We start from the raw sequence: 22,582 nt of genomic DNA on the forward strand, positions 1-22,582 counted from the left end.
TGCATAGCCAACCCAACCCTTAAGTCACCACATCAAATTGTGTCAACTCATTTTTAAACTTCCTAAAGCCTAATGATCCATAACTGGAAGAAAAGTTCTTAAATATCTAGTATATGACAAAACAAAGGAAAGGGAAATCAATATTTAGTATATTTAGTCTTTTCCTTTGTTCTAGCCATGGAGTTTAAAGGGGGGGGGGGAGAAAATGTTGAGTTCTTGAAGTGGAGTTCTTGCCTTAACCTTGATATTCTTGACCTCCAAGTGCTTGTTTCTTGCCTTATCTACAAGATACATGCTCAAAGTTTAAGGTATGGAGGATTCTATCCATTCTTGCTTGTTCATGGAGTATTCTTCATTTATATGTGTTGTAGGGCCATAAGAAGTTAGCTTTCCATAAATCAACACTTTTAGGCCCTTTTTCCTCTAGATTTTGTGTTAAGGTTGTTATAACTTGTAAATTGATGTTATTTTAGGTGTTTAATGTATGGAAGCATGCTTGATATGATTGGGGTTTATTTGGAAGCCATTGGAAGTGAAAAACTCACTTTTCAAAGTTTTGTAGTGTCATGGCACTTAAGCATGATGACCTGCATGGGAAAATAAGCTACTGGTTTTCAAGCATAAGTGTGGTTGGAACCAGGCTTAAGTGTGACAAAGCTTAAGCGTGGGTTGAACCTGACTTAAGAGTGATCAGCTTAAGCAAAGGTTGAGCCAGGTTTGAGAAAAATACAAAGTTGCATCTAGAATTGGCGCTTAAGTGTGAACTTTTGCAAAATGTGTTATAAATAACTTCAAAATGGATTTCAATTCGAATTCCCTTATTGTATAAGAACTGTGAGATGCATAAACAAGTTTTAATGTTACATTGGGAGAATTTACTTTTACTAAGAATTGATTAGTTAGGAATTGAAACAAATTGAGTATGAATTATTTCACTTTAACTACCATTATTAAATTATTATTGAAATGAGCCTTGAGATCATTATACTTGACCATGACTGAATAAGTCTACCCTAAAGGGAGTTCATTTAATTGCTACTATTGAATTGCTATTAATTGAATTGGACATTGGGAGGAATTGTGATCCTCAGGAAAATTATATGCTAGAAACCATGATTGGGTGTGTGCTTATATATTGATGTGGTGTTATTTGGTGCGATTAAGGATCACGAGATCCTTGAGGGAAGGGGGGACGGACTCAATGCATGAGTGCACTTGTAGAAACTAGAACTCAACTCTATTATTAATAAAGATCCATCGTGATGAACAATGAATAATGACTTAACAAGAGTGTGAATTTAAGAAATAATTGGACTTAGTAAACCTTAGATACCTTTGCACATTGGAGTACATTCTTACGAAGTGGACTTAGAATAAGTCTTAAGACCTTTTCTTAGAGGACATTAATCTGAAAATTCCCCTACATAATCTTGAGACAATGAAGGACTGCAAAAAACTTAATAAAATGTGGGATGGGACATGGATTCAATTCATGGAATGTGTGAAATGCATTGGGGCATGTGCTTGTGGTTTGCGATGTGCTTGAAACAATTTAATGCCTTGGTTGGAGGAAAAGAAGGAGAAGTCATTTTTTCCTTAACGGTGTAAGAATCATGGTAGATATGTTATACTCTTGACATTGCACAACAAGATGGCATACATTGCAAGGGATGCAAGCCAAATCATGGATGTCAGTTGGAGAAGTAAACATGAAAGTAGTCACGTGGGAAGTTCTGCTTGTGTTAAGTGTGAATGATGAGAGGTAGGGTTGGAATAATCACTTTGTGTGGTGATTTTTGATCATTTTTGTTAAGGATTTGAAGGTGAGGCCTCTAGCTCATTTTTTGTTCTCCAACCATCACCAAGTACCTACGATTGAAGAATCCCACATAGGAAAGTAAAGACAAATCCTAGTGTGGAAAGTTGTTGAGGAGTCAATCCTCAGAGATTAGATGAACACACAAAGTAGTAGTTGAGGGATGGATCACTGACTTGTTGTTTCTTGGGGGTGTGGCTCCGAATTTGTGGTCATGCTTCCACAATGCCGACTTGGCAACCCCAACAAATGCAAGTCATAATCATGTTGATGAGAACCTTGTCATTGTTTCATGACAAGGGATGTACTCCTAATAGTCATTCAACTTAAATTGTATAAGACCATTGAGTTCTTGAAGTTCCAATGGCAACAAGCTCGTGATGTGATAAATTAAGAATTAGTTGGAAACGTAAATAGGATTCCGAGTGAGATTATGAGAAGACAACCTCACAGCTTTTCCATTACAAAGAAAACCCAACCTCACAGTGGTTAATATGTATGTTTGAGACCGTAGGGTCATTTTGTGGTTTTAGAGGAGATAGGTAACTCACTCCATACACACTTTGTTTTTCAGAGAAGGTTGAACGACTTGACATCAACGACAAGAATTGCATGGAAAAGCTGCGATGAGCAGTAAAGAGGTTGTTGTACTGATTCAAGAAGAAGAAGGATCCATTGAGGATGCCTAGAGAGTTTGAAGTGGGTATATAAGGGTTAGGTTTTCTTTGAGTCTTAGCCATTTTCTTATGCGTAAAAGGGTATATTAGGTTTTAATTTTATGTTGTTACCATTTTTTTGTATGAGACTTAGATGTATCAAGTACCTAATTTTAGGAATGAAAACATGTATTATAATTGTATAGTGTAGTTGTTTAACAAGGTATTATCAAGAATGTACAAATGAACTTTTATTGTTTTGTATTGGTGTAATAGAAATCAAGTATTTTAAAAATTAAATTTTTTCTTATTGAAAGATATGATATTGATGGATACCTTATTTTACATATAATGGGTATTATCACAATATGACTTATCATTTTTTTTAATAGATCCCAAGTGATGACATTTTAAAGCAAAGGCAAAAAAGTTATTCGTGACTTAGGGAAAGGATAGTTGGACAATGTGTCTTAAGTTAATTCTTTTATTCCATAATTTTGAAAATAAATTAAGAAAAATCATAATAGTAACTATGGGTGTTACATTAATGGCCCACACTCTATGACACTTCACATGGTGACACTTTACTCAACTTCCATGTTGGTCAGAACCCTACACCTTCCTGAGACCTCAATAATCTACCCTAGCTGCTTCCAGGATCAATGATTGTCCCCATAAACCAACATGGTACTTTTTAGCGTGCTTTGTTCTCATCCACACGCTTTCTGGGAAACTTCTCAAAAGGTCACCCATCCCATAACAACTCCAAGTAAAACACGTTTAACTGTAAAGTTCTTAAGAGATAGACTGCCGAAAAGTGGAAGCATCTTGCTGGTCTAGGTAATACCAATTAATTCCTTTAACTTATCATCAACTATACAATGTCATACCTGCACAACCTTTAGATCTCTCTCATTTGAGTGTGATTCGATTGAGGTTTTACATGCCCACCAATTTCTACTTGGTCTGTTCTCGAACCACACCGTACTAGGAGAGAGGTCTGCTCTGATACTATTTCTAACATTTTGATTGTCAACGTCTTGGTGACTCACACACTATGACACTTTACACGACGAAACTTCACTCAACATCCTTGTTGGTCTGAATCCTCCACCGCTTAGAACCCTTTGTAGGTAGTGCTTTTCGAGACCTCGAAAATCTGCTTTGGCTGCTTATAAGATCAATAGTTGTCCCCACAAACCAAAACGACACTTTTTAGCGTGCTTTGTCCTTACTCACACGCTTTCTTGGAAACTTCTAGAATGATCCAATCCTACCCCGCAAGGGCATCGGATAGAAGACTCCAAGAAGATTGGGCCAGAGATGCAAGAGAAGGCCTTAGGGTTCTCATGAGCCTTAGGGTAGATTTCGGACCCATGGGCTAAGTATGAGCCCGCTTATCTTTGTACATATTAGATTAAGGTTTCATTATTTTTGGGCCTTGTATTTAGGGCTCCATAATGTAGGTAAGGTACCCTAGAAATATAGGATTTTTCAGCCCTTGTATTTTAGGGCACCTAGACTAGTTTTTGTATTAGGGGTAGTTTTGTAATTTCACATGCACTAAGTGAATATTTGATGTGTGTGGTTGGACATAAATTTAATTGAATTGGTAGAAGCCCAATCCAATTAAATTTTAGAGGGGGAGGTGAGCAATTGCTTACTACACCCCATTGCCACATCATATAGTCACACTTTGTGCATGTCCTTCATGCTTTACATGTCTCATGACACCTAAGCATACTTAGTGGAGAATCTTGGAATTGATCTTGGATTAGTGGGCTGAACCATAACTAAAATTCACTAATCATAATTAGTAAAATTTTGGCTCCACAAATTCAATTTCAAATTCAAGTGAAATTTGAATTGAAATTCAAATTTCCCTCCAATTTTGTGTGACACTTAGGCTATAAATAGAGGTCATGTGTGTGAATTTTTTAAAAACTTTGATCATTTGAATATTAAACTTCAGATTTCAAAGCTCATTTAGAGCACAAAATTTCGTGCTCTTCTCTCCCTCTCCCATCATTCATCTCCTTCTTCCTCCAAGCTCTTATCCATGGCCCCCTATGGTGGTGAGCTTCTTCTAGACTCATCTTCTCCTTGAAGTAGCGTCTCCTCTCTCTCTTTCTATCTCCATTCCGCTGCCATTCATCTTCCAAGAAGCAAAGGAATCCATTGATGAAGAAGATCCTAGGCCTACAAGCTCCAATGGAGCTTACATCATAGAAGGTCACCCATCCCATAACTTCTCTAATTCAAGCACACTTAACTATGGAGTTCTTAACTGATAGGCTACCGAACATTAGATGCATCTTGTTGGTATCAACTGTAGCAATTAACTCCTTTAAGTCATCCTTAACTATACAATCTCATACCTACATAGCCTTTGGATCCCTCTCACAAGAACCAGATCGAATCACACCTAAATGATCTTGAAAGAAGTCCAAAGACTTATGGACCGGTTGATAACGTTTGTCAAATCGATCAAAAACAAATAAAACTAGGGAAATCTATAGTATAAGATTAACCTAGTCAACTCAGAGATACAATTCATTTTGGTTCCTACTTCAATTCACTTATAAATAGCAGGGGAATTTTAACAAATAGTTTGTAGGCGAATGTAAAGGAATGCGAAAACACAAAAACAAAGATGGAGAAACAAAACAAAGCAAAACAGAATACCAATCAAGTTTAATAGCATCAATCCAATTCACCAAACCAATGCAAATAAAATTATCACAGTGACTACGAATGGTGTTCCGAGTGTGAAAGTTTAGTCAAATGCATTAGAGATAGTTCAATCAAATCAATCTCTAAATTGTTTGAGATAAAAAAAATTAGGTTGGAAAATCATCCAAAAAATTCGTGATTAAATTTTGAAATTAGGAAATGAATCCATAACCTAATCCATTTTCAATCCTAAGCCTAATCATAATCACAAAAATTGAAAATAGGATTGAAGAAAAAGATGAACATTCATAAAGATTAAAAATACTCAACCAAAACTCAAATTCGGCCTTGCTTGGAATGGATCCATGGATTGATTAAGTGTTTGGCCTTCCATGATCATTACCAATGGAAAAACCATGAAATTTGTGCAAGAGAAAGGAAGAATAGAAGTGAAAAGAGGAAGAAGAATGAACGGTTGGGAGAAAAAGAGAGAAAAAAGTTTGATCCTAAAACTTGCAAAACAAATAACTAAATCTATTTTTTTACAAAATGAAGTAACTAATTAAATAACTTCCACTAATATATAGAGTTAATACTCAAAAGGAAGGGATGGGCCTTGATTAGGCCCATCTAATCTACCTAATTAAACTAATTACAGAAAATAGAGCCTAAACCCGTAGCCCAATTATTCAAGTGCAGAGGTTCTGACTTCCAATCTCAATTTGATCCTCAAAATGGCAGAATTGGCTCAAGATTATTTGTGACAAAATTGAAGATCTTTTTCTTAGATTTCCAAGGACTACTAACACGCTCCATTTGGAGTTTTTTAATGTCATATAGACCCTACACAAGGAAGATATGTCAAGTAAGCACAAAAATCCAAAAATAAGCCACAATTATCAATTGAGCTCAATCATTTGCCTAAGACCAAAACTAAGTTAAGGTGGGAAAATAGGAGTCAAAGAGATGTCAATTGAGCTAAGAAGAATAGAAAAATACTAAACTACAAGTGCTCAATCACCGATTAGCAACATTTTTATCGGTTCTTGCCCAGAGTAGTTAAGGGTGAATCCAGGAATGAATCAAAAGGGGCAAGGCCCCTGCTTGCCCCCCCCCCCCCCCCTTAAATCCATCCCTTAGAGCAATTGGCATGGCCAAACCTTTCTTTAAGTTGCTCAACAAGCAAGAAGGGTCCGAGTGGAATGAGAAATGTGAAGCCAATTTCACAAGGCTCAAAGAGTTCCTCGCTTCACCACCAATCCTCACAAACCTCAACCTAGAAAAGAGTTGATTTTATACTCGGTGATATCAAAACACACCATTAGTTCAGTGATTATTCAATAGGAAGGCAAGACTCAAGCTCTTATTTACTACGTCAATCGATTCCTAAATGGAGCAAAGACTCAGTACCAAATTATTGAGAAATTGTGTTGGATTGAGTGGCCGCAGAATAATTAAGAAGGGGGGGTTGAATTAATTATTCCTAAACCTTTACTAATTAAAAATTACTCTTCTAAGGCTTTTACTAAATTGTTAAGAGAATGAGGAGTAGAAGAGAAACTTAACAGAAAGTAAAAGCAGAAATTAAATGCACAGCGGAAAGTAAAAGAGTAGGGAAGAAGGAAACAAACACACAAGAGTTTTTATACTAGTTTGGCAACACCCGTGCCTACATCCAGTCCCCAAGCGACCTGCGGTCCTTGAGATTTCTTTCAACCTTGTAAAAATCCTTTTACAAGCAAAGATCCACAAGGGATGTACCCTCCCTTGTTCTCTTTGAACCTAGTGGATGTACCCTCCACTAGAACTGATCCACAAGAGATGTACCCTCTCTTGTTCTCACTCAAACCCAAGTAGATGTACCCTCTACTTGTACCACAAAGGATGTACCCTCTCTTGTTCTCTTGTTCTCACTCAAACCTAGTTGGAACGTTGTAAATTCAGTTTGAAAACTTTTTCAAACTTATTTTGCTACTGGTAATCGATTACAACAATATGGTAATCGATTACCAGAGAGTAAAAACTCTTTGGTAAAAGGTTTTGTCAAAAACTCATGTGCTATTCAAAGTTTTGAAAAACTTTTTAATACTTATCTTGATTGAGTCTTCTCTTTATTCTTGAATCTTGAGTCTTGAATCTTGATCTTGATTCTTGAGATATTGAACCTTGAATCTTGATTCTTGACTCTAAACTTTCTTCTTGAGTCTTGAATTCTTCTTGATTTACTTGAGTTGTTCTTTGATTGATCTTTGATTCACTTGAGTTGTTCTTTGATTGATCTTTGAGCTTTTTGTCATCACCTTTGTCATCATCTTTTGTTATCATCATTGTTATCATCAAAACACCTTTGAATCACCTTTGATTCACCATGAAGCTTTGCTTCTACAAATTGGCCCTATCTCTAGTCATTTCTGCTAGACAACTAGCGGTCATACTGTCAAAGTCACCAAATAGTGGTTTGAAATGATAATCCTATTTGAGAAGTCTTGAAGAAACCAGAACTTGTAGGTCAAATGATAGCTTGGTTAGTTGAGCTGTCAAAATTCAAAATCAAGTACAAGCCAAGGGGATCAATAGAAGCACAATGCCTAACCGACTTTGTTATAAAGTTGATAGCCACTACAGAAATGGAGTCATTGTGGTGGACCTTATTGGTTGATAAATCTTTGGCAAGCATACTGAAGTATCGTGCAAACAATATAAAATAGAAAGTCTGAGTATCGTATCCACAGGACTTGCTTGTATCAAGCTATTCATGCAAATTCAAATTCTAGGAAAAGGAGATTTTGTTTTAAATGTAAAAGTGCAAAAAATAAAGTTGGTTCTAAACTTAAAACAAAAAAATTAAAGGTAAGCAAAAACACAAATAGTTGGTAAGCAAGAGGAGCTAAATGCAAAATAAATGGAGTTTTAGGGATTTGGCAACACTAAACTAAAAATCTTAGTAATCACAAAGATTTTCTTTATCCAATGTTTATTCTAATGTTACCTTAACCTACTATAGTGCTCTAACCATGATCTCTTATGTGAGAGAGCCTAAGTTGTTTAACTCAACTCCTAATCCCTTAGCAAGTCAAGCTAAACCACTTGTATCCAAGAACAAGGGTTTATCAAGGCTAACAAGTGTTATTTCATCCCTAGACATAACACCATTGGAATATACTTTCAAATCGTAGTTAAAAACCATTTCCCAATGACATTTTAAACTATGAAACATGTATATATGGATGATCACTAATGATACCAACAAACATCACTCCATTCCTAGATTAGACATTCACTAGATGCTCTTTTCAAAATTCAATTTTCAAGCATTTCCGAATGACAATAAAAATAAAGAAATAAAGCTAGGGTGATCAATCCATAAAAACAAGTAATAAAAATGGAAAGAAGCAATAACATAGGAAATAACATTGAATAATATAAAGATTAATTACATGAGAGTAGCTTAGCACACCAATCCCCAACAATGGATGAACTAGCTTATCATTGTCATGAGAGGCCTCAAAAATACAAAATGGAAGGGAGAAAATGAAGGGAAGTGGAGGTAAATGGGAGCTTCAGTCGCCGCACACAACTTTAGGTTTTTACCACCTTTTTGCTCTCAATGAAAGCCTTCATAGTTGACCTAAGATTTGCAAAGGAAGTCAGAGCCAAACACCTAAAGTGTTAGAGTGACTCCAAACTCGTCACTAGGCAGCTTAACGATGACTTTTAGACTAAGGATCCCCAGATGGCGAGGTACTTCCACATGGCCACCCAAATTAAAGTGTCATTTACCAAGTTGGAGCTAAAGCATGTCATAAGAGAAAACAATGAGAGAGTTGACTTGCTATATAAGCTAGCCAACACAAAGAGGAAAGGTCAACGCCAAACTGTCATCCAGGAAACAATTTTGATAGCAAGTCTTGACAAGATGGTGCCTAACTTCTCTCAATCAAGAATGGATGACTGAAATATGGAATTTCCTAGAGAAAGACGGTCACTCTTAGAAGACACTGCAATGACAAGGAAGCTGAAGAGAAATGCATGTTACTATGTCATTAAGGGAAGAGACCTATACAAAAAAGTCTTTACAACCCCTCCGTTTAAGTGCCTAACTCAGGAGAAGGCCAAGTATGTGTTGAATGAGTTGCATAGAGCAATATGTTGAATAAACTCTGGATTGAGATCAATGGCCACCTGAGTACTTAGGGTCAAATACTACTTGCCAATGATGAGGAAGGACTGCACTAAGTATGTGAAGAATGCCAGAAGTTTGGTAACATATCTCACTTACCACCAGAAGAATTGCATAACATAGTAGCACCATGGCCTTTTGCCACTTGGGGAGCAAACATACATGGACCTTTTCCACAAGCAAAAGGACAAGTAAGTTTCTCCTTGTCAGCATTGATCAATTCACAAAATGGATCGAGGTCGAGCCTATAGCAACAATTTTTGTTACCAATGTCTTGAAATTCATCTGGAAAAACATAGCCTTCTGATTCGAAATCCCAAATACTCTAACCTTTGACAACGAAAAAAAAATTCATTGATAAAGGAGTGGGTGAATTCCTCCAAAACATGGGAATCAAATACTGAGTAACTTTGGTAGAACACCCATAGAGTAACAGATAGACCTAAGCAACCAACAAGGTTATACTCGGAGAACTAAAGAAGTGAGTTGAAAAAGCTAAATGTAATTGGACTGAAGAGTTCCCAGCCATCTTATGGGCTTACCATTTCACTCCATAGTCAATAATAGATGAGGCATCCTTCTAAATCGCATATCGATCAAATGCTATGATATTAGTGGAAGTAGAAGAGCCCTTCCTTTGAAGGACAAATTTTGTGGGAAGGGAGAATAAGAAAATTCTTAGGCAGTCACTCGACCTAGCCGAAGAAACCCTTAACGAGGTCCATATTAGAGCTTAAACATACCAAAGAAAGGTTGAGAAAAGAAACAACAGTCGAGTCAAACCAAGGAACTTTGAAGTAGGCGATTTGATATGGAGAAAATGCAAAGAAGTCTAGAAGGATGCTAAGGAAGGAAAACTTATTGGTAACTCGGAAGATCCTTTCAAAGTCACCGAGTCACTAAAAAATGGAGCCTACCCACTAAAGTACGTATCCGGCAAGGCGATTCTTTGAACTTGGAATGCCATTCACCTCAAATTCTATTACAACTAAACTTGTAAGTGGTGATCTACTCTTTTTTCTACTCTGACATTTTTCCCCAATAGGTTTTCTTGTTAAGAGAGGTTTTAATGAGGCACAACCAAATTCTATATAGTTGAAAGTCTTTGCTTTATTATCATATTGTTGGCTTATTAGATTCGAGTAGATTGATAGGTTTCTCAAACTAAATAATTTAGGACAATCATAAACCAAATACATTATTCGGCTAGCCATAGACCAATTATCGTTTGGCTAAATATAGATCGAAAAGTAACTAAGTTATTTGGCTAAGCATAAGACCAAATAAACTAAGTCATTCAAATAAAAATAGACTAAAAAACTTAGTTATTTGGCTAAGAATAGACAAAAGAAACTAAGTTATTCGAAAAAAGAAGATAAGACTAATTTACTTAGCTAATTTAGGACCAAAGAAACTAAAAGTTATTCAGCTAACGAAGAAATTAACTTTGGCTTGCAAAGCACACTCAAAACAATGAAATTGAACGAGTAAATTCTCTAATCAAAGAAAATTGAAAGCAACAAAATTGAGTAAGACACTTGAAATAAAAAGTGTTGACATTCATTAATGGAAATGGGGGTACCCTATTAGATAGGCCAGGATTGAGCCTTTACAAAAAGAAAATGAAATACCGAGTTAAACTTCAGTCAACTTGGTTAACACTTCATTCACGGTAATTTCAATTTCATTAACCAATTCCCTTGGACGATTAACGTCCTTGTCGATGTTAAAGAGGGAAAAGGTCAGTGTCTTTCAAAATGAACTTAACCTGATAAAGAGCTTTCTCCTCATGAGTCTTATGGATCTCAACTTCTAATAAGTTGAGATCAATCTTCAGAGCTTCCTTAGCCATGGCAGCATTGACTTTGAAGAGAGCGAATTCCTGATTGAGGTGCTCGACCTCATCTTGGAGAGCCTTGGTCGAGTCTTTTGCCTTTTTCAGATCAGATTTTAAGGCCTTCTTTCGAGATTCAACTTCTTGTAACATAGTCTATGTATCTTCAAGAGACTTATGAGATTCCTCAGTTGATTGCATAAGGGTTTCAGTAGTGTTGTTGGGTTCAACTAACTCCATCTCAGCCTTTGTAAGATCTTCTTGAGCTTTCTGGGACTCGTGAAAGGCCTTCTCATACTCGTCCGACCAAAACTCGACAATCCCCCAAGTCCTTGCTTGAAAATGAGCAATGGCATCCTTGGAGGCCTTAGGACCATCCTCCCTTAGCATATCGTGGTCGACCTAGTGATGAGCACACGAGGATTGAAGTTATTTTCTTAAAGAGAAAACTCCTTCTCCTTCATGGAAAGGAATGTCAGATGGCTCTTAACATGAGAAGGAGTAGCAACCGACAATGTAGCCACCATCTTTAGTTTCTTTCATGCAATGTCTTCTTGGTTTGAAGGACTCAACTCCTTCCTTTTACTCAGACCAGAGTTAACGGGTAGAGGAGGAGAATCCAAATAAAAAACCACTTGGGCATTTTTGGCCTCTTGCAACTTTGTCTTGGCCTTCTCGGTTTGAGCCCTCTTGATAGACTAGTAATCATATTTCTTCTTGATACCTGAAAAATAAATAAGTATAAGTAAAAAAAAAACTTGGCAAAACATGAAAGCAAAAAAGATCGAGTAAAAGAGACTCACACTCCCAATCTGCCCTTGGAGTCTCAGAAAAAGGAAGTTCTACAAGTGTCTTACAATGTAGAGCTCGAGGAAACTTGTAAAGGACAATCATATTCTCCTAGTTGGAAGGAGACATGTTTACTGCAGGAAAAGAAATGTGTTTATTTGGTGTAGGGGTCCATTAGAAAGGGAAATGAGTAGCCCCTTGTCAAGTAAAATTTATTGACATCGACTCCTTCCCAGGACAAACTCAAAAAAAAATGACCCTTAAAGTCTTTGTAAGAAGAAATATAAGGGCCAATGACAACTCTCCCGAAAATACTGGTGAGAAGGACCCAACCCTTATTATTCTACTTAACATTATAATGATGAAGGAATTTAAGGGTAGACGATGTCATGAAGAACTCGTTGCATAGAATCCTAAAGGCACACATGGTCGCCTAGGCATTCAAGGGCAACTAGGTAGGGGCGACATTCAACTCTTGTAGAACGTCGACTTCAAATTTATCAAAAGGAATAGTAAGATGAAGAGTAAAGAAAAGAGCTTCATACATATACAAGAAATGAGTCTCGGCAGGAAAGGCACACATGAAACGCTCTCACTGGCAAGACATGATTCAACGAACATCACATTCTCCCGATCAACATGACAGAACTTGACACCTTAAAGAAAATTGGTGATTGAGTCATAAGTGTGGAAGCTAGTGGAGTAAGCTTCGACTTCACCATGGACCAAGAGCAGTCTGGAAGAGTTATGGGAGGATACCCTTTCTTAGTTTTTGATGTTTTTTAAGGGGAAAAGAAGAGGGTTGATTGACACTACAAAGGACCAAGACCTGCACGACTATGGTCTTCGAATCAATGTCGACAACACCCTGAAATGGAATGGGCAGAGGTGACTTGGCCTCTCCCTCCCTAACATTAGGATGAATCGTATTACCATTGGCGATAGTGGCATTGCCAATGGGGACACTAGACACGTTGTCGTTGTCATTGGCGTGAACTTTCGACGAGACATCTCCATTAGAATGATTAGAATCCCTACCAAAATGAGACATAGAAGAGATAGGCAGATGATGTACCTAGATTGATGGAAATGACTAGAGAATAGAAAGGAAGAATGTCAAAAGGGAAAGGCTGACCAAATAAAACAAAGACAACCAAAGAAGAAAAGCTTGCGCTAGGGAGAAGAAAAACATAAAGAAGATGAAGAAATAGGGGAAATATTATCCCCTTTATATAGGCTTTTAAAAGCCTCTCAAAGTCAAAAGATGCATTTGGTTGGACCCTCATATCACTTCTCCCCTTCATGAAACGACGGTTGAGGAGAGGCGTAACCTTTGGTTGTCTTGAGAGTATTTCAAATTTTGTCGTACTCATTGCGAGTTTTCCTTGAAAACGTGTGACATCACTTAATGTGTCTGAGCAAAGGACTGTTGATAAGACACCCCTTCGAGACCTCGACTACTCGAATTCAATATAAGACAACTATTAGTTTCTTTTCATTTAGACTAGGACAAGCATCCAACTAAAAAGGGAAACGAATACTACTCGTCTTGACAACCATTAAACCAAATCGTATAAAAAGGGACTTAACTTATAGATGACCAACATAAAAAATTGGTTACAAATTTTACAAAGCTCCTATAACCAGCTTCAGAGCTTAGGGGACATGTGTACTACTCGAACTTGGAAAGCCTCCATACTCAGTGGTCGACTGAGTAGTCTACTCAGTATCTAGAGAACTTTGCAGGATTAATTAATGTTAGAAGGAAACTCTATCTTTCACTAAAAAGATAAGATATATCCTAAAATCAAAAGTTATTTATCATTATGAGAAAAGATAAGATGAGATCATATTTTTTTTCTTAATTATACTATCAAACAAGGGAGATTGAGATCAGAGATCCAATCTTCACCTGTATAAAATGAGTAACCAAAGTTCAGACAAATGAACTTTAATTCAATCCATTCTTGATACATGCTATTTATTTGTTTGTCTCTAGGTTAAGTGTTAGAATATCTTTGCCCATATATCCAACCATTGTAGAGGAAGGAATTCACGGATGAACAAACGTATTTCTTCAAAAGAAAAAAAAAAATCTTCCTTAAAAAGTAAACGCATCACTTTTTTTTTTAGTAACTTTCTAAGTCGAGTGGACAAGTACAAAAGATGAACCTCAATCGTTGGTGGCGCGTGCATTAAGCACCTGGAAGTGGAACCACAAATACCGTGAATGAAGTATGCAAGCAAGTGACGGAAACACAGTATGCGGTGAATGCCACTCAAGCATAACACAGCATACGAACCAATATTTGGCAAAGTGCAGGGTGTGACACATAAGAAACAACAATGAACAACAAATTAATTTAATAAAATTAAAATAATGATATGGTTAGCCATTTCTGTATTTGAATTATTTAATGATATTGCCCGCTATTTTTTTTCCAGAATCATATAACTAAATTACATTTTTAAATGCTTAATTATAATAATTAAGATCATAGATCATAATAGTTCGGAAAATTAGTAAAAATAACGAGTTTATTTAAACTAGATTATTTAATTAAACCTTTAACATATAACTTCCGTTACTTTCCTTAGAAAAAACTATTACCACTACTTTCTTTAATTACTTTTTCTTTCTAAAATAAAAAATAAAAATAGAGGCAGGAAATGTTTCTTTTTCAACTAGTTAAAAATAATGGAAATCCCAACTAAAATAACACCCTATTCATATTAGATAGGATCTTAGAATTCATTAGAAGCAAACATTTTTTTTAGATCAAGCAAACGAAATTCATATACAAGAAATTTGGTAAAAATAATTAATGTTCAAGTACAATTACTTTTAAAACTAATTATAGGACTATTTTTAAAACACCTATATTGACATTAATTTAATGAAATCAATTTATCTTCTTAATCAAAATATAGGGTAATTGTTGGGGAAAAATAGTAACTTAAAAAGTTAAAAGAATTATAATTTTGTAAAAAAAAAAAACATAATGCTAAAAACACTATTATTTTATAGTGGAGGGAATATTACTTATGATTTTATTGTTTCTAACTTTTTTAACTAACAGATGAGTGTATTAAAAGGAAGTGTGTTATAAAATAGGTATAAATATGTTTTTAATCGGCGTAAGTTAATGTTTTTTTATTATTTTTAGTCTCTATAAGTTAATTTTTTAATTTTAGTCCTTGTAAGTTTTGATTTTTTTTAATTTTGATTCCTGTAAAATATTTTATTTATTTTTAGTCATATAAGTTTATGTTTTTTCAATTTTGATCCTATAAGGTAAACTTATAAGAATTATAAATAAAAAAAATTAAAATCTTAAAGGGACTAAAATTGAAAAAAATACAAATTTATAGAGATTGTAAATGAAAAAAAATTACAAAAACTAAAATTAAAAAAATAAACTTACAGGGATTAAAAATAAACATAAAAATTGTTAACCTACTAAAAGAAAAAATATATTTAAGCCAAAAAGTATCTTATGAGCACTTTTTTCTCAATATTTCATCTCTTTTGTAATTTAGATGTGTATTTATCCACTGTTATCACAATTAGCTAATTTTTCTTAATAATCTTAAACTACCATTCTTTTATTTATTTTTTATGTTTATTTGATTTTATTAATATCTCTATCAATTTATTATTTTATTAAAATATATTTTTAATAGTTAGAAATATTTTTATATTATAATTTAAATCATTCATTGTAAATCTAAAATATAATTTATATATTAAAATATATTTATTTATTATAAATTTTAATTATAATATAATTTATATTGTTTAATAGAAAATATAATTACATAGAATTAACTATTTGTTTTTTACAATAGGAAAACTAAAATACTTATGTAGAAATTATATAGAATAAACGGCCATTTTCAACACGTTTAACGATTTTTTAAATATTAATTTAATCATCAAATACGGTAATAATTTTGATTAGAACTAATAACTTTAAGCTTTAACATGTTTTATTGACAAAAAAAGACGTGTGAATGGTAACGGAATATAATAATAACTTTTATTTAAAAAAATTAGAAGTAAAATCTAAAACAAAAATATGTAAAGAAAAATATCTCTATCACTTACATGTCTTTCCGTCCAAAAAAAAATCAATTACATGTCTTAAACAATTACAACAAAACATGTTGTTCTTACCAAAATCCAAAATCTAAAATCTGAACATGTCAGAGTTGACACGGCGAATGTGGAGTCCCAGACCTTACACGTCGGTTTGGAAGGATGCCTTTGTCAAGAGGATAGGAGGGTGGACCTGCAAAACAAAGGACTCCGACGCTCAAATAAGAATATGAGTTCGGAGAATAAAGCAAGCATATGCTTAAGTAAAACTCATATGGGAGAAAGAGAGAGAGACACATGTTTGTTGCTCGTGTGTTGAGTGTGTGATGGGATGTGTAGTGGGGTTCGATGGAACCTGTATTTATAGTAGTTAGGCATGACTATTGGTCCTTGTTTGTAGGGTTTGTTATAGTCTTTCCAGATAATTTTTGGCTTGTAGATAATAGTTGGGAGCTTACAGATAATGTTAGAGATAAATATTTGCTTATAGATAAAAGGTAGAAGATAATCGTACCTTGTAGATAATGTGTGACCTTATAGATAATTAATCACCTGCCAGTGATAAAGTTATTCAAATTCATTTGAATATTATTAGGTTAGAGATAACATGTTTGTTGGGGAGCCCGACTGCTAAGGGACGAGCGTCCGCGCTCCTATAGCAAGGCTAACATGGAGGGTTGACACGTGTCTCAAAGTGCTATGTAGGATGCCATGGGTATTTTGTGGTTCCTGGACAGTACATAAGCCCCCTAAGCTCTGAGTCAACTTGTGAGCGAAAAAGGTTGCCTAGTGCTAAAGGAGTTTGTCCCATGTCGATGGAGTTTGTCTGATATTTGGGGTAGTAGTCTTGACAAGCAAAGGGTGACAGGTTTGTCGAGCCCCCAAGTTTGGACGAGTGTTGTCTGGTGTTGGGTGTGGTAATCTCAATGAGTGTAAGAGAGTTGTAGGTTGATGTGGCTTGTCAAGTCCCCAGAGCTTGGATAAGTGTTGTCGGGCTGATTCTGTCAAGTTGTTCGTGGTGGACATGTCTTTGGCGCGTTAGGTAAGGTAAGCCGTCGGATTTGACAATTCTACCCTTTTTCTGACCATTAGAGAGTGCATTGAAGGCAGGACGTAACGTCTATCTACTGTTGCAAGTGTAACGACCCGCCTCGTCGCTACGATATCCACACTCTAATATACGCTAATTTCAATTTTTATAAAAAGAACTCCTTTAATTTTGCTTATGAAAATCGAAGTAATTTTGTCACAACATGCACTCATCCAATAACACGCCATTACTTAAGTGAATATACATAATTATATAGAAACAGTAACTCGGTACACGTCATACACAAACGAAAATTAAATTTGTTCATAAGTATAATTAAAATCCAAGTTTTACATTTTTGATTCAATAAAATAAAACTTCAAAACCAACTACGAAGGAGTTGATTACAAAACACAACTCTCTCCCAAAATAATGCCAACGTCATCACGTCGGCTCGGCGGCTCCTCACCAGAATCTTACTCCCTGCACCCTGCCACTGTCATTCTGCTCCCACGAACAAGGTTCGTGATCATCACAGGTATCAACCACACGATAAAAAATTGCAAGGATAAGTTCATTATAAAAAGAACCAATACCAATTCCAAATAACCACAAATAGCAAGGAACATAGGCAAACATGATGAGCATACACGACATCCATTATTCAACACTCATATCCAACAATTATTCATCATCCACATCCAACAATTACTCATCATCCATCCATGGACCCAATCAAGACTGCACAGAATGATGCATGCACCTGACTCAACACTCAGATGCAATGTGGTACGTACCAACAACAACCAAACCTCAGGAGATAGCCTAAGCATGTCCACACGACTCTCACTTAGGGAACTGTGCTGAGTTTGTCGAGACCACCCGATTGTGCACGTAACAGCCCCCCTCCCATAGGTGATCAGCCTGGGAGCCCAAAGGTATTCCCTACCAGGTGACAAGCCCCCTAGTGCAAAGTACACTTGGTCACAGTTACTCTATTTCCTATGTCGTATGAGCTATGATCACGGCCAAAAGTAAGTGCCAAAGACCATGGACCAATTAAAGCGCCTAAGCATCCCTTCAGAAATGCTTAGATTCTCTAACCATGCTAGTTACCCACACCTGGGCCATCCAACAAGGTCAGTGCACTCTACCCCCCATGACATACACTCCATACGACATATGAACGTGGTCAAAAGCTAGTGCCAAAGACCCTGGAAGGTCAGTGCACAGTGCCCCCCATGAACATACACAACATCCAACGTATGAACGTGGCCAAAAGCTAGTGCCAAAGACCCTGGAAGGTCAGTGCACAGTGCCCCCCACGAACATACACAACATGCACATGCCAATGCATTTCCAACATCAATCAACATTCCATTTCCATGTCTCAACATAAATATCATCTTGTCTCAATGACGTTATCAACAACAACAACAACCTCGTTTTATATTCACATATTCATCAATAGTAACAAAAATTCATATTGACATGGTCTTTATTAACAGCGTCATCTCAAATCAATATCATCATAATTATCATCCTCATCACATATCAATTAAAATCCTCAATAGTGACATTAACAACAAATCGCATTTCGCATATATATATATATTTCTTTCATGCCTAAGATTCATACTCACAGGTCTTCAAACAACACAAATCAAACAAACACAACAATATCATTCATCACAATACATATATATATCGCATCCCATTCGTCAAAACATAATTTCTCCTGAAAAAACCAACATGCATATCAATAACAATTTTATCACATCCCATTAGTTAAAAACATAATTTTCTTGAAAGAAAAAAAAATCAGCATTCAACAAGGACAGACAGATATCCTCATAGCTAGGTTCCCTGACCCTAACTATGGTGTTAAAATGGTAAATTTTATAATAAACTCCCCTCACCTATCGTGAGCTACCCCGCGGGTTCCTCGTCGCATCACTTGAAGATTCCTTTTCGTCCATGCTCGTCATTCCATGCAAGCCTCTACCATGCCAAAACGAAGGAGACTTAATATGGATTTCAAAAAACAAAGCTAACACCAATGCTCTGGGTCAAACACCCACGTTACTTCATGAAAGAGCTGAGAGCATTTCGGGTTTTACAAAGGGATATCATTTGGAAATTTTGACCACGCCAATGTGACCGGGGTTCAGTGTAGGTTACGAAAATAACATGCATTTCATGAAAAGATAACGTTTACCAAGTCTCTTTCTCTAGGGTTTTTCAAAGGAAATGTAAAACATGCAATGATGGTTCCAAAGTCAGAAAAGATACAAAGACAAGTTAAAACTAACAAGAAACAAGCGTAGAACCATGGTTACCTTGAAGGAAAATGAAAGGTCAGACTAGGGTTTCGTTCTCTACCGAAACCGCGAGCCAAGTTGGAAGATTCCGCTTCGGTCGAAGGGTTCCTCTCAGTGTGGGGTTGCAACGGAGAACAACGGCGGTTTGTGGTGGCTAACGGTGGCTGTGGGTGATGGAGAAAGTGTTTGGGACGTTAGAAATGACTTTGGGAGAAAGAAAGAAGAAGAAATGGTGTTTTTCCTAAGCTACACGAAAGCAAAGGCTAAAAACGCTCAAGTGAGAAATGATCTCAGACATGGAAACGTCGCGCACACTCCAGACATCTTATCGAAGATCCCAATGGTCAGATCATGGAAAAATGTCTTGTGAAGCTGCAAAACAAATTTCGAGAAGATCCAACGGTTAATGAAGGCTGGGCAGCATTTTTACCGAGGCAGCTCATGTAGCTTCCTCAAGAAGCTTCATTAAGAGGCTTCCTCAAGAAGCTTCCTCGTGGCTTCTTTAAGAAGCTTTCTCAAGAGGCTTCTTTGAGAAGCTAGATACTTATCTACCCACACCCTTTATTAACTAAATTAACCTCCTTGAAAATAATTACGGATAAAAATAACGCAACAAATATAATCAAACATCAAACATAATTACTAATAATATATAAATATATATCAGGGTGTTACAGCAAGCGTGTGCGGCACACACACACTACTCTTGCATACGTGTCACTCACGAAGTGGGCATGTAATAGAGTCACGGTTCGTGCGTGAGAGGGGGAGCGTCACAGTGAGAAATTTTAGGGCACCACTTCAGCTCCTGCCGGTTATCGAAGAGTTTGCCTCCCCTTTAAATGGAGTGGACGCTTGATTTCGAGTCACTATTCATTGTCTTCTTGCTTCCTTGCTTAAGGTACTCCCATCTTTCAGAATGTCTTCCCTTTTGTTTGATTCTGCCATTGGTATGGGTGGCAGTGGCAGTGACTCTAGGAGCTCGATTGAGCAACCCATCATAGATCGGGAGGTCATCTCGATAGGTGGTTCCTCGTCAAAGGATACTCGTCGAGGTGCCTCTGACAGCGAGTCCTCCTCTTCAGAAAGGGTGCGGGCCTCGCTTCGTACTAGTAGGGGTGCTTCTCGCCCTCGCGGAAGGGTGCGACCTTCTACTACTATTAGGGAGCTAGTCCTGGTCACTGTGATCCTCCCCCTTTCTTCTTTTGGGGGTGTGAAGAGAGGTAGCAACATTGGAGATATGAGGATGTCTCCCTGCGTGCGACATAACTAGAGTGTTAGGTCGTTGTCATCCACCTTGGTTGTCGCTGGCTGTAAGTGGTTGAGAGACAATGTTTTGAAGTACAAGTCTTCTCTCACCTCGGCAGCGAGTGTCATTGTGCTCCAACGCCAAGTGAAGCTAGGAAACCTTGAGGACTCCTACAAATTGGTCGTTCAGGCTTGCAGGAGTGATGACTTCCCAATCTTGAGGGCGACACCTGGTCCTCTGCCCTTTTTTTATATATATAGATGTTTTTTTGAGGTCCCGAGTCTCATTTTACCCTGACTGTTTTTCAGTGTACTCTGCTGGAGCACTTGAATGTGTCCCCTTCCCAACTCCACCCAAACATTTAGGCGATGGTGCTAGCCTTTGAAATTCTGTGCCTTTTCTTCAACATCCTGCTTAGTGTGTCGGTCTTCTTATTCTACTTTCAAATGAAACATAATGGCAAGATTGAATGGGTCTTCTTGAATAACGTGTCCAAAAAAATGTTTGAGTTTGATTCAAACATCTTTCGCCGTTTTAAGGAGTGTTTCTTTAAAGTCTTGATTATTGGTGTCGTGGCTGATGGTATGCCACTGATGTTCAACAGGGACAAGGAGCCTTGCTTCTCTTTCTACTAGCAGTCTAATTCCACTAGGTTCAAGTTGTATGATGAGGATTTGCTAACCCTTGTGGAGAGGATCGTCAAAGCGATTTTGGAGCAGCTATCGGCCTCACTGGACGCAAGGATTTGCTACACCCCATTGCCACATCATATAGTCACACTTTGTGCATGTCCTTCATGCTTTACATGCCTTATGATATCTAAGCACACTTAGTGGAGAATCTTGGACTTGATCTTGGATTAGTGGGATGAACCATAACTAAAATTCACTAATCATAATTAGTGAAATTTTGGCTCCAAAATTTGGCTCCACAAATTCAATTTCAAATCCAAGTGAAATTTGAATAGAAATTCAAATTTCCCTCCAATTTTGTGTGACACTTAGGCTATAAATAGAGGTCATGTGTGTGCATTTTTTTCAACTTTGATGATTTGAAAATTAAACTTCAGATTTCAGAGCTCTCTTAGAGCACAAAAATTCATGCTCTTCTCTCCCTTTCCCTTCATTCATCTCCTTCTTCCTCCAAGCTCTTATCCATGACCTCCTATGGTGGTGAGCTTCTTCTAGACTCATCTTCTCCTTGAAGTGGCGTCTCCTCTCTCTCTTCCTTCTCCATTCCGCTGCCATTCATCTTCCAAGAAGCAAAGGAATCCATTGATGAAGAAGATCCTAAGCCTACAAGCTCCAATGGAGCTTACATCACCTATTTGTTGGGGAACCGGTCTATTGAGGACCAAGCGTCCGCACTCCTATAGCAGAGTTGACGTCAAAGGTTGACACGTGTCTCAAAGTGTCATGTTGGATGCCACGTCTATTTTGTCTGTCCTGGACAATACACATGTATTATTATTATAAGCTAAAGGCACAATAATATTTAAAATTGTTGCAAAGATAATTATGAGTTTAGATGTTTTTTTTTTTAATTTTCATAATTTGGTATGTTAAGCTTATTTAAATTTAAATAGCAATATTTAAGAAGAATAGAGGAACAAAATATGATATAATTTTTATGATTAAGGAAGTAAGGAGTATTAGATAAAAAAATATTTAAAGCTTTTAATTTTTTTTTTACATTTTAAACCTTTTTATCTAATTTTTTTAGATTATTATAATTGAGTATTTGGCCACCTTACGACACGAGCTGACGATAGTCCTGCACCACTTGTGTCTGCATTTCAAAAGGCATCCCTTTCTTTTAAGAGGATTCGTGACATGCGAAGTCTTGGTAAGGTTCTTTGCTTTGCATCGAATTAAACCACATGCTCTATTGCTTGTGTGGGTCCATACCAATTCCTTCAAGTTTCATTCTTGCTAA

This window comes from Glycine max, chromosome 1 (genome assembly GCF_000004515.6).
Source record: "Glycine max cultivar Williams 82 chromosome 1, Glycine_max_v4.0, whole genome shotgun sequence".
Classification (NCBI taxonomy): Eukaryota; Viridiplantae; Streptophyta; class Magnoliopsida; order Fabales; family Fabaceae; genus Glycine; species Glycine max.